Source organism: Homarus americanus, unplaced genomic scaffold (genome assembly GCF_018991925.1).
Source record: "Homarus americanus isolate GMGI-L3 unplaced genomic scaffold, GMGI_Hamer_2.0 scaffold45698, whole genome shotgun sequence".
NCBI lineage: Eukaryota > Metazoa > Arthropoda > Malacostraca > Decapoda > Nephropidae > Homarus > Homarus americanus.
In genome coordinates this window covers 13,449,469-13,465,128 of record NW_024735554.1, presented here as the reverse complement: position 1 = coordinate 13,465,128, position 15,660 = coordinate 13,449,469, and the positions used below count along the sequence as shown (strand labels likewise).

At 44.4% G+C, this 15,660-nt stretch overlaps 1 protein-coding gene across 4 annotated transcripts in view; it reads left to right on the top strand.

Annotated features, from left to right (window-relative positions):
* The window catches only part of LOC121871537 (glutamate-gated chloride channel-like), a 141,636-nt gene that overhangs the window by 45,906 nt on the left and 80,070 nt on the right, over positions 1 to 15,660 (top strand). The gene's annotated exons all lie outside the window — the stretch shown is intronic.

Genomic DNA, 15,660 nt, shown 5'->3' with positions numbered 1-15,660 from the left:
TTATTGTTGTTGTTATTGTTGTTGTTGATGGTGGTGATGGTAGTGGTGTTATTATTATTGTTATTGTTGTTACTCCTCTTGCCGTCGTCTGCATTATGCCTCACCTCAGGAGAGTTTATTAGGCACATGAGTAGGAGCACCGTCCCACTCCAATCCCTCTCACCGCCCCCTCCACTCCGTCTCAGCCCTCTCAACGTCCCCTCCATTCCCTCTCACCGCCCCCTCCACTAGCTCTCACCGACCTCCCCTCGCTCTCACCGCCCTCTCCACTTTCTTTCACTGCCCCCCACTTACTCTCACCGCCCCTCCACTCCCTTTCGCCCCTCTCACCTGGTTAATTAGCATCGTTATTGTGGGTCTGTCATTAATATGCATGGTCATCCCAACAAGGCTGAGAACGTTTCTCCTCTCTCTCTCTCTCTCTCTCTCTCCTCCCCTCCTCTCTCTCTCTCTCTCCTCTTTGTATCTGTGTGTGTGTGTGTGAATGTATGTGTGTGTGTGTGTGTGTGTGTGTGTGTGTGTGTGTGTGTGTGTGTGTGTGTGTGTGTGTGTGTTCCAACATAAAATTCTCCCACCTTTTCTATTATAATATTCCTCATCCCCAAAAGCAAAAATCTCTCTTCGACTCCCCACACACACACAAATTCGAGGAAATATCCCCACTTAAACACAGCCGAGGACAATAAATCTCTCTCTTCAGCTCCCAAAACAAACATAAACAAACACCATCAAGCTCGTGTAGACAACCTCTCTCATTAAAACACACAAGAGAAGAGTAAAACACCCACACTCGCCCTCCTTCACCTCCTCTTAAATCCTGAGTCTTAAAACTTTACAAACTTTTTCGTAAATTACTCAGAAGATTCACCTGCATAATTTGCCCATCTATGCATGCGAAATACCTTGGTGGTGGTGAAGGGGTCGGTGGGGGATAAAAGTGGTGGTGGTGATGACAGAGTGGAGGTTGTGGTGATGGTGGGTGTTGGTGGTGTGGTGATGACAGGAGTGGAGGTTGTGGTGATGGTGGGTGTTGGTGGTGGTGATGACAGGAGTGGAGGTTGTGGTGGGTGTTGGTGGTGGTGATGACAGAAGTGGAGGTTGTGGTGATGGTGGGTGTTGGTGGTGGTGATGACAGAAGTGGAGGTTGTGGTGATGGTGGGTGTTGGTGGTGGTTGATGGAGGAAGACACACACAAGTTTTCTTGCATCACGGAGGAAGGTTAGGTAGGGAGAAAGGGAGGAACCAGTGAGTGTTTCTACGCGATTCTTTCGCCAGACAGAGTGTATGTTGGAGGAAGCGAGAGTAAGTGATGGAGGAAGGAAATAACTTGTTGGGGATCGCGAGTGTGTGTTGGAGAAAGGAGTGTGTTCTGAAGGAGGGTTTGGAGTATTGAGAGAGGATGTGTTGGAGAAAGAAAGGTGTGTGGGTTGGAGGGTGAGGGGAGTATGTGTTGGAGGAGGAGGAGGGCGACTGTATGCCAGTGACGCACTTTACTGCCTCCAACACTTGCTCAGTCAGGCGCTTAGGGTCCGTATTCTGAGACGTGAAATGGGGGGGAAGCGTGAGAAGAAACTGGGAGGTGTAGGAGGAGGAAGAAGAGGAGGAGGAGGAGGGAGGAGGAGGAGGAGGAAGGAAATGAGGGCAAGGCAATGAAGAGAAGATGTAGGGAAGGAAGAGAGAGAGTTTGGGCTTCTAGTGAACGAGGTCATGATTGTTTCATCTTAAAGTTTGGGTCATGTCGCCGCCTCAGTGTTGTACGTGCTAGACCTCTTAAGTTTGGGACGCCCTAGTGCAGCTTAACCCTAACTTAAATTAACTTAATCTAACTTAATTTAACCTACCCAAACCCAACTTACCCTAAATCTAACTTAAATTAACCTGTCCTGACTTAATCTAACTATACCTAACCAATAACAATATGGTGACTTAGCAATGCAGTAATGTGTTCGAGATAGAGCGCGCACACACACACACGCACGCGCCACACACACACGCATGCACACACACACACACACACACACACACACACACACACACACACACACACACACACACACACACACACACACACACACACACACACACACACACACACACACACACACACACACACACACACACACACACAGAGGTCCTCACACTGACCTCTTCCTCCACAGGCAACATAGTGACTCTAACCTCGGTCACCTACACTGCATCTCTTATACCCCATCCTCTCCTATCCCTCCTTCCCCCCCTACTACCACTTCTTCTCCTCCTCCCTCACTCCGTTCCCTGTCCACCCTGCTCCCCCTCTACCCTCTCTTCCCCTTCGTCACTCCTCAAAACCCTCGCCACCTTCCTTCCCTCCTCCTCCCCCCCCTCACCCCTATCCCCTTACTGACTCCCTGCCCCCAAGAATCACAACAATTTTCTCTGTTCTGGATCCTGTTAAAAAAATCAGTGTCTGTCCCCGGTGCCTCAGTCATTCCTCTCTGGCCTTCACCAACAACAGCCAAACAATGATAAAGAGAGAAAAGGTTCCCTACCCTTTTTTATCCACAAATAGTAAAGATCTCCCTCACCCCAGGCTAAATGGTCGTGGTGGGAGGGTAGTGGTGGGAGGGTAGTGGTGGGAGGGGTAGTGTGAGGAGAAAGATGTGGTGGTGGTGGGGAGGGCGGTGGTGGTGGTGAGGTAGTGGTGGGAGGGTAGTGGTGGTGGTGAGGGAGTAGTGGTAGGGAGGAAGATGTGGTGGTGGTAACAGGTAATGGTGGTGGTGGTGGTGGTGGTGAGGGAGTGGTGGGGGAGGTGGTGGTGGGGAGGGTAGTGGTGGGGAGGGTAGTGGTGGGGAGAAAGATGTGGTGGTGGTGTTGGTGAAGATGATGGTGAAGGAGGCAGTGTTGGTGAAGGTGTTGGCGGAAGAGTCTCGGCAATAAAACGTTGAGACCACATCACTTCAGCTGTGTTGTGTGAGAAAAGAAAATTTATTGTTGGTGCAGCAGGCGAGTGTTAATGAGTACCGCGACGACAGGAGCCTCACTGGAGCATTTAAAACACGTGACAAAGACAAACCTGGAGCAGTTATCTCTTTTATTCTCTTTCTTCTTATCTCCCTTTCTCTCTCTTTTTTCTACCTTTTCTCTCACTCTTTCTTCGTTCTCTCTCTCTCAAAACCTATTCCACACAAAACAAAAACAAATCGATCAGTAATAATAAATTAATAAATAAATTAACAAATACATAAATATATAAATAAATAAATAAAATCACCCGCTGCCTCCTCTCACACGCCACCCACTCCGCCACAGATAACTTTCAGAAATTCCATCCATATCAGAACTCATCCCCACTAGGAATTTAGGCAGCTGGGAGGAAGGGAGGAAGAGGAGGAGGGAGGAGGAGGGAGGGAGGAGAGAGGGGAGAGGGAGGAGGTAGGGAGGAGGAGGCGAGGGGAGGGAGGGAGGGAGGGAGAGAGGGAGGGAGGGAGGGGGAGGAGGAGGAAGGGAGGAAGGGAGGAAGGGAGGGGGGAGGGGAGAGACGGAGGAAGGGATTGGAAGAGGAAGAAGAGGGAGAGAAGGAGAGAAGGAAGGAGAAAGACTCTCATTGCCTCTCAAATTACGCTCGCATTATACAGTAGACTCCACTGGTCCTTACCTGCAGCCATAAGGATTACCTGCCTCACTAACTACTGTACAGAGACAACGGAACGATCTTCTCCGTTAACAGTTGAGTGATACGACAATAACGGGAAGACAGTGGACAACGGAACGATATTTTCCGTTAACAGTTGAGTGACAGCAATAACGGAGAAACAGTGGACAACGGAATAATACTCACTGTTAACAGTTGAAGGGCACGACTTTCACCTCTGAGAACTGAAAAAAAAGATAATACCAGTTATCCTTCTGTTGTGTGTGAGTTGCTTGAGAGAGAGAGAGAGAGAGAGAGAGAGAGAGAGAGAGCTTTTGGTGGTGTGGCGGCTGAACTTTGAACAGAAAGACCCCAAGTAAGAAAGTTTGTGGAGAAAGTGAAATGAAAGAGACGAAAGTAAGACATAGGAGGCGAAGGAAACTTGTAGTAATAGAAAGTAAGAACAGAGAGAGAGGGGGATTGGGAAACGTATGAGAGAGAGAGAGAGAGAAAGGGCGAAAGATAGAGAGAAAGAATAAAAAACTTCACATTGCCAATCACGGTTATTTATACAGATTACATAGAAGACTGGTATAGTGCATAGAAGACTGGTATAGTGCATAGAAGACTGGTATAGTGCATAGAAGACTGGTATAGTATATAGAAGACTGGTATATCGGCCGCTATAGTAAGGGTGTGAAGACGGGCTGGTGAAGGCGACGCAACACAATGCCCCTCCCCTGTGGCCTCAGGGTTGGGGTGACATGAGGCAGTATGGATCTTTAGTAATCTATTGGACAAGACATTTGCGGAGAGTGCCTCTCGTCTTGGTAGGAGGAGAAAGGCTTATAGTCGGCTTTTCGTTTACACTCAGTACTAAATTGGATTATTTTGAGATGGTGATGGTGGTGCGGAAATGGTGGTGGTGTGGAAATGGTGGGGGTGATGGGGAAATGGTGGGGGTGAGGGTGAGGAGAAGATGGTATGGTATCCTTATTCATTTCTCTCTCTCTCTCTCCCCATCAGGTAAGGTCACGTAACACACCCAAGAGTCAAGAACGGGTTTGGTCTTTAACTCACTATCACAGGTAATCAGATTCTATTGTTTACGAGTTATTCAGGTTAATCAGATACCGTGCTAGTTACGTCTCTTGACCAATCAAGTCTTATCAGGTATCTTGACCCACCAATCAGATATCTTCACCCATCAGATAATGAAGTTAAGTTGAATATTTTTTTAGTAAATGAAATGTCTTTGGAATTTTCGTTATTGTTTATTATTATTATTGGTGATGTTGTTTTTATTATTGTTATTATTGTTGTTGTTGTTATTATTTTTACTATTATTATTACAATTATTATTATTATTAAATTGATATTATTATTGTTGTGAATGTTATTATACTCTCTCTCTCTCTTCTTCTCTCTCTCTCTCTCTCCCTTCGGTTCTCAGGTACCATCAAAGTCTGACTGCTACATTAATCAAAGAACCACCGCTTGAATGAGGGCTCTCTGCTCCCACTAATGAGAGAGTCACACTTTTTGGATACCTGGTTCAGAGGGTCGAAGTGAGTGGTGGTGTGTAAGGAGGAAAAGAGAGGGGAGAGTGGGAGTGAGAGGGCTAGCAGGGAGAAAGAGAATGAAAAATATATAATGTACATACATACAGACAGACAGAAAGACACAACTATTTCATCCAGAGGTCAAACCAGTGACCCAAACCAAACTGTGTTGATGTTCCTCTCAGCTCCGGTAACGACTAATAACGATAGGAAAAAAATAATGAGACTTATGATAACGATAACATTACAGAGAACGATAACGATAGCTCGGAGAAAACCATAATACTAAGAAAGAGGATAACAGTGGCGATAACAGCGATAACACAAACGAGAGGTATAGAGTGCTGACGGATATACAATTTGGTAACGAGAATAAAATGATCGTTTGGGAAGAAGGTGGAGAAGGGAAAAGGAGAGGAGAGGAGAGGAGAGGAGAGGAGAGGAGAAGGAGGAAGAGAGGGCGGAGGAAATGAATTTGATGAAAGGAATAAGAGACGATAGAGAGAGAGAGAAGGGGAATGGAAGAGGATGAAATAAGAGGACGAGGAGGAAGAAATGGACAAAGAAGAGGGAGGAGGAAGAGAAGGAAAAAGAAGAAAGAGGACTTGAAGGAAGAGGAATAGGAGGAGGGAGGAGGTCATTTATTTATATCGGGAAGTTGGATATCGTTCAGGCCGGACAGAAGAACACAAAAAAGGTCTTTCATAACAGAGAGAGATATACAGCTCTGGAAATATCTTATTCTCTGGGACACAATCCTCGCCTGTGTTTCATCAAGACCAACTCACCTATTTTTGTGAGATATATTTGTCTTCGTCATCAAGGTTAGTAGAAGTGATACAGAGAGAGAGAGACAGAGAATGAATGGAAATAAGAGAAAAAATGGGGGAGAAAGAGGGAAGAGATATGATTTTGATAACGAAAGGAGACACCCTTCACCTCCATCATCTCCCTTACTATCTCCACCTCCAACACAAGAGACCTCCCTCACCTTCCATCATCTCCTCCACTATCTCCAACACAAGAGACCTCCTTCATCTCTCCCACCATCCAACACAAGAGACCTCCTTCACCCTCCATCATCTCCTCCACTATCTCCAACACAAGAGACCTCCTTCACCCTCCAGCATCTCCTCCACTATCTCCAACACAAGAGACCTCCTTCACCCTCCATCATCTCCTCCACTATCTCTACCATCTAACAACCACACCCTCCATCACCCTCCATCATCTCCAACACCCTCTCCCTCCACCACCCCTCCTCACCAGCGTATACAAACTCGCTACAAACACGTCCAGGATTTGACAGACCAGAGATGACGGATCTCTACGAAGCCCAATCAATAACTGGCTGTTCCCTCTTATCTGCCCTGACTAGGAGAGAGAGAGAGAGAGAGAGAGAGAGAGAGAGAGAGAGAGAGCATCAGTAAGTAGAGAAAATGAGAGGGAAAAGAGAGAGAGGAATGAGATATTGGGAATCACTTATCACTCATTTACGACACAATGGTTTGGACATAAAGGAGACGGAGACTGGTTATTAGGCGCTGGATCTTAACTACAAGGTTGTGTCTGTTGGTTAGGGTAGGGTAGGGTAGGGTGGGGTAGGGTAGAATTAGGAGTAGGTAAGGCAGGCGGGTATAGTGTGGGAGGGGTGGGGTGGGTAGAGTGGGGTGGGGTGGGAGGGGTATCGTTGAGTGGGGGGGTGGGGGGGTGGGTAGGTAAGCAGGAGGGATAGGGTAGGGGGAGTTGGGGTAGGGGTGGGGTGGGGTGGGGATGGGTAGGGGTTGGGGGTAGGGTAGGGATAGGGATTGGGGTAGGTGGGGCAGGGACGGGGTTATCGTGGGGTGGGATGGGGGTTGGGGAGGGGTAGGGTAGGGTGAGGCAGGGTAGAGATTAGGTAAAGGCAGGGCAGGCGGGGTATCGTAGGGTAGGGTGGGTAGGGAGTAGGTAAGGCATGGCATGGTATGGTAGGGTGGGGTGGGATAGGGAGGGTGCAGGAGTAGGGTAGGGGTAGGGTGGGAGTGGGGTAGGTAAGGCCGGGGTGGGGTAGGGTGGGGTGGGATGGGATAGGGTGGGGTAGGGTGGGGAGGGTAGGGTGGAGTGGGCATGGCATGGTGGGGTAGGGTGGGGTAGGGTGGGGTGGGGTGGGGTGGGGTCAGGTTACGTTGCGTTATAATGAATAGATAAAATATTAATTATAAATATAATAAATGTGAAAAATAGCGACAATTAAAAACAAATGAATCACTTTAAGTTGTTTCTCACAAGAAATGTTTCGTCACTGTCTACAAATTTGAGAATGAATGTGACAGGTTGTGAGGTGTGTTTGTGAAGGGTGGCTGGTGAGGAATAGTTTGTTAATTACATTGGTTGTAAACACGGTGACAGGGCAGGAACAGGGAAGGTAGGGACTGAGGAAGGAGTTGAGGAGAGAAGTAGGAGACAGGGAGGAAGGGGAGGAGGGAGGGACTGAGGAAGAGTGGGAGAAGTAGAAACAGGGAGGGAGAGGGAGGGAGGGAGGGAGGGAGGGAGGGAGGGAGGGAGGAGGGACAACAACAACAAGTTTCTGCACCAACAACAGCTCTACTCCTTGTCAATAACCGTCTAGATATTGAGAGTGTATTGGGAAATCCATCTTGGCGACTGAAGTATAGGCAGCCTGTTAGATGCTGTCACCACTACGGGCGTTTATGATGACGGATTGTTTTGTACCTCTATTAATACTTCTACAGTTGGGTAGATTAGTGTCTTCCTACAGTGGCCAGCAGCGGGACTCGACTTGGCAACAACTAAATCTGGTGACAAGTGAATTAAATATCTAAAAAAAACGGTCTCCTGAGGATTAACATTTATTTATAGCTAAACTATTTATTCCCTATCGCGGGTCATCAGGTTTGGGATCCAGTTTCAACTTGTTTATAAGCAAAGTATAAATTCATCAAGGTGAACCATTGACGTAAACAGCCCCAGACAAACACGTGTACTTGGTCGTGGTTACTTTGGTGTATCAACTGATCTTCAGGGACTGTAACATAGCGTCTTGTTGGTTACTTCCTGTTAGTGTTAGTTTAAAGGGTTTACTGTACTGCTACTACTACTACTACTACAGATAATATGAAATATAATACTACTACTATTACTACTACTACTACTACTAATAATAATAATAATAACAAAAATATTACCACACCATGATGCAGAAGTAATATTCCTAGACCCCAATGTCATAAATTTCCCACATTGGAATCAACTCGTTTGCCGGGAATTGGAATTTTACAGTCATAAATCATAGGTGGGAATAGGAACAGTGGTGGGAATGGGAACGTAGCTCAAATGTCAATAAAAATCGAAGTATGTGAACTGTGGATTGGAGTGAAGCTGTGAGGGGCAAGATATTGGGGTGAAGGAAGAAGGGAGAGAAATGAGAGAGGAAAGTGAGAGTTAATAGAGGTGAAAAGTGGTGTAGGAGAAATTTGAGAGAGACGAGGGAAGAAAGAGGAGAAAGAAAGGAAAAAAAGAGAGAATGAGAGATAGAAGAAAGTCAATTGGTAAGGTTATAAACGAATTACATTTATACTTGATATATCTACTGTATATTCTATCTACTATACACCTTATATTATTTACCTAGATTAATTTATCACTATTGAACAAGAAGTTAAAAGGAGTCGCTGAAATAGATACCTGAACTAAGAGAAGGAGTCGCTGAAATAGATACCTGAACTAAGAGAAGGAGTCGCTGAAATAGATACCTGAACTAAGAGAAATATATAAAATAATATCATCGTCTGCTCAAGTAATATTTTTCATAAGGAACGTCATCCACAGACCTCTACCTACCCCTCACAGACCTCTACCTACCCCTCACAGACCTCTACCTACCTCTCACAGACCTCTACCTACCTCTCACAGACCTCTACCTACCTCTCACAGACCTCTACCTCAAGTTATACCGAGTAGATAGTAATCAAACTTTTCTTAAAACTTTCTTTTGAAACTTGGGGAAAACTTTAATGGTTTTGGGGAGAAGAGTCGGGGAGGCAGAAAGTCGTCGGTCGGTTAGTTCGATACCGAGCGGGATCAACCTTTAGACTCTAGTGAGGTCATGAAGCTGTAATCTTCCTCCTGTCTCTTATCTCCCGTCTCCTGTGTCCTATCTCCTGTCTCTTATCTCTTATTTTCTATCTCCCGTCTCCTGTGTCCTATCTCCTGTCTCCTATCTCTTATTTCCTGTCTCCCGTCTCCTGTGTCCTGTCTCTTATCTCCCGTCTCCTGTGTCCTATCTCCTGTCTCCTATCTCTCATTTCCTCTCTCCCGTCTCCTGTCTCCTATCTCTCATTTCCTCTCTCTCGTCTCCTATGTCCTGTCTCCTATCTCTCGCGGCGTCTCGTCTATCTGAAGGTTGGGTCTCTGTTTCTTAATTACCTATGGCCTTACCTGACTCTCTCTCTGTCTCTCTATCTCTTCCTTCTCTTTATTTCTCTTCCTCTCAGTTATTTATTTATCTCTCTGTATCGCTCCTTTTGTCTCATTCTCTCTCCCTTCTCGTTATCGTCCTCTCTTACATTCTCTATCTCTCTTTCCTGTTTATCACTATTTACCTTTTGTCGCTCTTTCACCTCATCTCTTCATTTCTCTTTCTTTATCACCGTTTCTTCTTGACTTTCTTCCTTATTTTTCTTTTAATCCTATTTCTCTCTACACCTCCCGAGTATGTCCTAACTTTATCCATATATTTCCTCCTCCTCTTCCTCTCTTCCCAGTTTCTCTTATTCCCCTTTCACTTTCTCTTATTTTTTAAGTTTCTCTTTAGTAATCTTATTTTTATTCCCTTCTCTCTCAATTTATCGTGTTTGTGTTAACTTTTCCAATCTATTCTCACTTTCTCTCTTTCTTTCTCTCACTTTCTGTTACCCTTCTGTTTTGTTTTTATTTTTCTTTCTTTTCGTTTTCCTCTCCCCTCCTCTGCCCTGCCCCTGCTTTCATCTTTTTCCTGTATGCGTTTGTTTCAACTCTCTCTCTCTCTCTCTCTCTCTCTCTCTCTCTCTCTCTCTCTCTCTCTCTCTCTTCTATTCCATTTATTTTCTCACATTTCTCCTACATTCCATCCTTATCAAGAATCCTCTAGTATTTTTATTCTTTCTTCATCATTTAATCTGCCATTTCTATCTTCCATCCTTTACTTTCTTTTATCTCTTATTGTCTTTCTCTCTCACTTGCTGTGTTTCTCTTAACTTTCCCCAGTTTCCAGTGGTCATTTCTCACTCCGGCTTTCTCTCCCTTTCCCTCCCTTTCGCTCCATTAATTCTCTCTTAACTACTTTACTTTCTTTTTCTCTTGTGTTTTTGTTTTCATTCTCAAAGACTAGAAAATTTATGTCAACACACACACACACACACACACACACACACACACACACACACACACACACACACACACACACACACACACACACACACACACACACACACACACACACACACACACACACACAATAGCTAAACCCCTATTGATAGTCTTGTCTCGTATACTTTATCCCTTTTTCCTCTGTTCGTTATTATCACCGAATATCACAGGTTGTCGCGTCTTGTGTGTTTGCCCTATACTCTTGTAATCCCTTTAAGTTTTTATGTGTTTACGTCTCTTTACCTTCTACTTTTATTAGTTTTCTATTGTCTGTCATTATCAACTACTATCTTCTACCATCTACCACCATCTACCACCACCTACCACCACCTACCACCATCTACCGCCATCTACCACTATGTACCGCCATCTACCACCATCTACTCACCATGGTAACCCAACCTTCGTCCTCCACACCACCGTCTTGAGAGAGAGAGAGAATATTATGAACAACTATCCTCAACATTGATATATTTTGTCTAACCACTTCATTTACCAGCATCTACCACTATTTCCTTCTACCATCTCTGACCTACCACCACCCACTACCAACCACCATTCACCACCTACACCCATCCCTCACCTACCACCATCCACCACCTCTCCCAGCCACCTACCACCAACCACTATCTCTCCCAACTACCTACCACCATCAACAACCATCCCTAAGCAACCACCACCTACCACCATTCGTATAAAACACTCCTCACCATCTTTTTAGGACACCCACACCCCCTCTACCCACCCACCCCCTCCACCCACCACCACAATCCCTCCACCCACCGCTCTCCCTCGTACGCAAATTAGGTCAATGGTCCGAGATTACCTTTGCGGACTAGACACGTCATTTGTCTAGCTGGAGTAACACAACACTGTACTGTACTATCGTTGTTTGGTCTGGCTCAGTCAAGTCAGGATAATGGACCCAGTCAAGTCAGGATAATAGACACAGTCAAGTCAGGTTAATGAACACAGTCAAATTAGGTTAATGGACCCAGTCAAGTCAGGATAATGGACACAGTCAAGTTAGGTTAATGGACCCAGTCAAGTCAGGATAATGAACAAAGTCAAGTCAGGACTATGGATATATCTCTTTGAACTGACTCTCAATACTTAGAGTAAGGAGATGGATTAAGTTATTAAAATATTGGATTAGGTTAGAGTGAAATGATGGATTAAGATGTTTGAAATACCTATGTATCCATCCCATTTAATACCTATTTATCCAGGCCAGTTAATACCTGTTTATCCAGGCCAGTTAACACCTGTCTGACCCACCAATTAACACCCAGGATGATAACAAAGGCCAGGTAGATTAGAGACATTAAAGCTGATTTGTGCGGTTTATTGTGTGCGTTATCGCCTTTAGTGTGGTTTGTGGGTTGGTATAATGTGGCCTCTCTCTCTGGGGTGATGTTGAGGGGAGCTGAGATCATTGTTAAGCTCTGGGGTGATGTTGAGGGGAGCTGAGACCATTGTTAAGCTCTGGGGTGATGTTGAGGGGAGCTGAGATCATTGTTAAGCTCTGGGGTGATGTTGAGGGGAGCTGAGATCATTGTTAAGCTCTGGGGTGATGTTGAGGGGAGCTGAGATCATTGTTAAGCTCTGGGGTGATGTTGAGGGGAGCTGAGACCATTGTTAATGCAACATGATGTATTGTCCTAGATAAATGTACCATGATATATTGTCCGGGTTAAATACGTGATGTAATATCCTCATTTAATACAACATGATAGATTTTCTGAACTAAATGCATCATGGTGTATTGTCCTAGATAAATGTACCATGATATATTGTCCTAGTTAAATACGTGATGTAATATCCTCATTTAATACAACATGATAGATTTTCTGAACTAAATGCATCATGGTGTATTGTCCTAGATAAATGTACCATGATATATTGTCCGGGTTAAATACACTGTCTCAAACCTTCCAACACTCTGGTCACACACATCAAGCAAGGACACCAGAACTACATCCATCTCTCTCCAACAGATCTGAATATCCCTAAACCACTAAACTCTAGTACAGGATTAGTTATGTACATATATCTACACGTCCATCCAATACCTGAAGCGAAATCAGAATCTGAATTACAATATCTAAGTCCGAATTACATGCTGGAGTTCAACCCACTGCTTCGAAACTTTCATGTGAAGTTTTGGTGGTCTGGTTCATTGAGCCGTGGTGTGTGTGTGTGTGTGTGTGTGTGTGTGTGTGTATTCTCTCATTCTTACTTCAATCTTATCCCCTTCCATATCCATTCTCATTTCCATTCCATTATAATTTCATTCCTATTTTCAAAGCTATTCCAATTTTCGATTCCATTTCCATATTTTCACACATTCCCATTCCATATTTTCACATCCACACCCATTCCGAAACTCGACTCTCGTTCCATATTCTCACACCTATTCCAGTTTTCAGTTCCAATCTTCAATTTTTATTCCCGTTTTTACAATCCGATTCGACAATCTTCCCGTGAGAGTAAGAACAAACAGATTATGGCAATGTAAACTTTTGCTTCCAATATGATTCTTTTATTTATTGCTTCACTTGGAACTTAAAGACGAGGAAGAGGAAGAAATAAACGAAGAATTGATTGTAACTTTTCCTCTCTTGTCTTTTTACCCTTCCCTCTTCCTTCCTCCTTTCTTCTCCTACCCTTCCCTTTCTCTTCCTTCTTCCCCTACATTTCCTATTCTCTTCCTCTGGCAGAGAGAGAGAGAGAGAGAGAGAGAGAGAAAACCGCGACACAAACAGATGGTGATAACTCAAACTTAATGGTGACTGAGGAGAGGAAGGAGAGGTGAGAGGCGGAGAAGTGAGCGAAAGGAGAAGTGAAAAGTGAGAGGAAGGAGAGGTGAGAGGGAGGTGAGGTGAGAGGAAGGAGAGGTGAGTGAGAAAAAAGTGCTATACAGGACAGGATGCGGTGGCCGAGTGGGTATACAGTTCGTTTCCTCTCCTAAAGGTCACTAGTTCACGTCAAGGTTATCTCCAGTGAACAATGGCCTTACTTTACAGTTTGGGAGGTGAAGTCGGTCGAGTACAATGCCGGCTAATGGGATTTTCTAAGTAAATTGTTGAGTATATGAAGTTATTTCTCTCTTCAATGAGTGAATTTTCGTATAATAGTTCCCAACTCTTGTGTGTGAACCTTTTCCTTCACATCCTTCATAATCTTTTTGAATCATGAGTTACTAAAAACGATTCCTTCTGTTATGGTTCGACTCATAGGGTATCAACCTCGTGTTTCAACTACCTTAGTATTCACGAAGACATTCTTGAACACTCACTCAAGGCTTCGAATAGTTCTCAATCCCCAGATCTTCAAGAAAATCTCGAGTAACCTTTTTAGAGACCCGAGACGAGCCGTGATCCGATGAATGATCCGAACGGAATCTCTAGGTATCTATCTAAGAACCCTGAAGAGTTCGATTCCTTACGAAGCACTTGAACCTGAACCATAATAGTCTATGTAGGACAAAACGAAAAACCACACATCGAATTGATTCTGAAACTGATTCATATTATATCGCGTCTGGCATGAGAGATTCGTGATTCACTTCTGTTAAAAACATCTAAATTTGACTACAGGTGTTCATGGTTCAAGGTATTTTAACCCTGGTCAGACTATTAAGACTGATCCATGATTATATACAACCTAATATGACTACAAACTACTTCTAATTGATGACCATAACTCCTAACTAAAATACAATTAACATACATAATCAAAGTAACATCAACGAAACATCTCAACAGGATATCAAGTGATAGCCCAGGATGATCGGACAACTAGCAACTGCATTGGGAAACCACTACACAAAGGAACTCGACTGGGTAATCTGTTTTCATCCTGATCCACCAAGTTCTTACCGAGGGTGACAGAGACAAATGACACCAAGGAACTCTCTCTTAGGCTCCTCCCCCGCCCAGGATTCGAACTCGTGTTTTATCACTTGTATAGGGAGTATGTTGACCCCTGGACCATATGTCGTCATGAAGAGTTATGTGTATCTCGTCATTTTCCTCTTTATTTCCCTTTACCTTCGTTATCTCTTCCCCCAAGTCCCCTTCATACTAAGTATCTTTCTTGTCCTCTCTACCCATCTCTCTCTCTCTTTCTCTCCTATTCACTCCTTTCCTCCCTTCTCATTTTAATTCCTTCTCCCCATACTTTCTATCTTTCCCTTCCCCTCTCTCACCATTTTCTCCTCTCTTCTCTCATTCTTCTTTCCTTCTTTTCCCTCCCGTATTACAACATCTCTACCTTTCCTATTTCCTTCCCCTCTTTCTTCCCATCTCCCCCGTCCCTTCTCTCACCTATTTTTGTCTCCTATCCCCTCCCCCTCTCACCTTAGCATGACCAGCTCACTAATGATCCTTGGACAAACAATTAACCTGAAGGAGGTTTTAACTATACAACCACTTAACGAGGCAATTAAGGGAGTTCAATGAAAGGGCCTGGTGTAGACGACCATGGTTCCTCTCTCTCTCTCTCTTTCTCCTCCTCCTCCTTCCCCTTCTCTCCCTCATCTCTTCCTTTCCCCTTTTCTTCCGGCCTTTCCCTTTCTTCATCCCTCTCTCTCTTCCTTCCCTCTCCCCCCCCCCCTTCTCTCTCATCTCCACCACCTTCCCAAACACACCCATCACTTCTCCTCGCCCGCCGACCATTGTTGAAGGAGAATTTATCAGGAGTTCTTCCCGGCTCGACAAAGCACGTTACTCATGCCTGCATCGTACTGAATAAATAAATACTTTTGCCTTTGAGTTCCTCGTGTGCGTGTTGCCCAGAGTCACTCGCTGCTTCTACAATGCTCTACAGAATTTACCGATTCACTTTTGAGTGTTATTCGGGAGCTATCGTCCGAATCATAGACTTATTTTGGGATTATATTTGTATGGTGATTCGGGCGGTGTTGAATTTATATTTGTTTTGTCCCTTTGTTGACAGAATCAGGTTATATATCACAGTCCTCTGAATGGTTTATCGAATCACTTTTTCATGTGATGGAAGAGTTATCGCGTGAATCGTATATTTATTCTTTTTAGATAAAATTCGTATAAAGATTCGGGA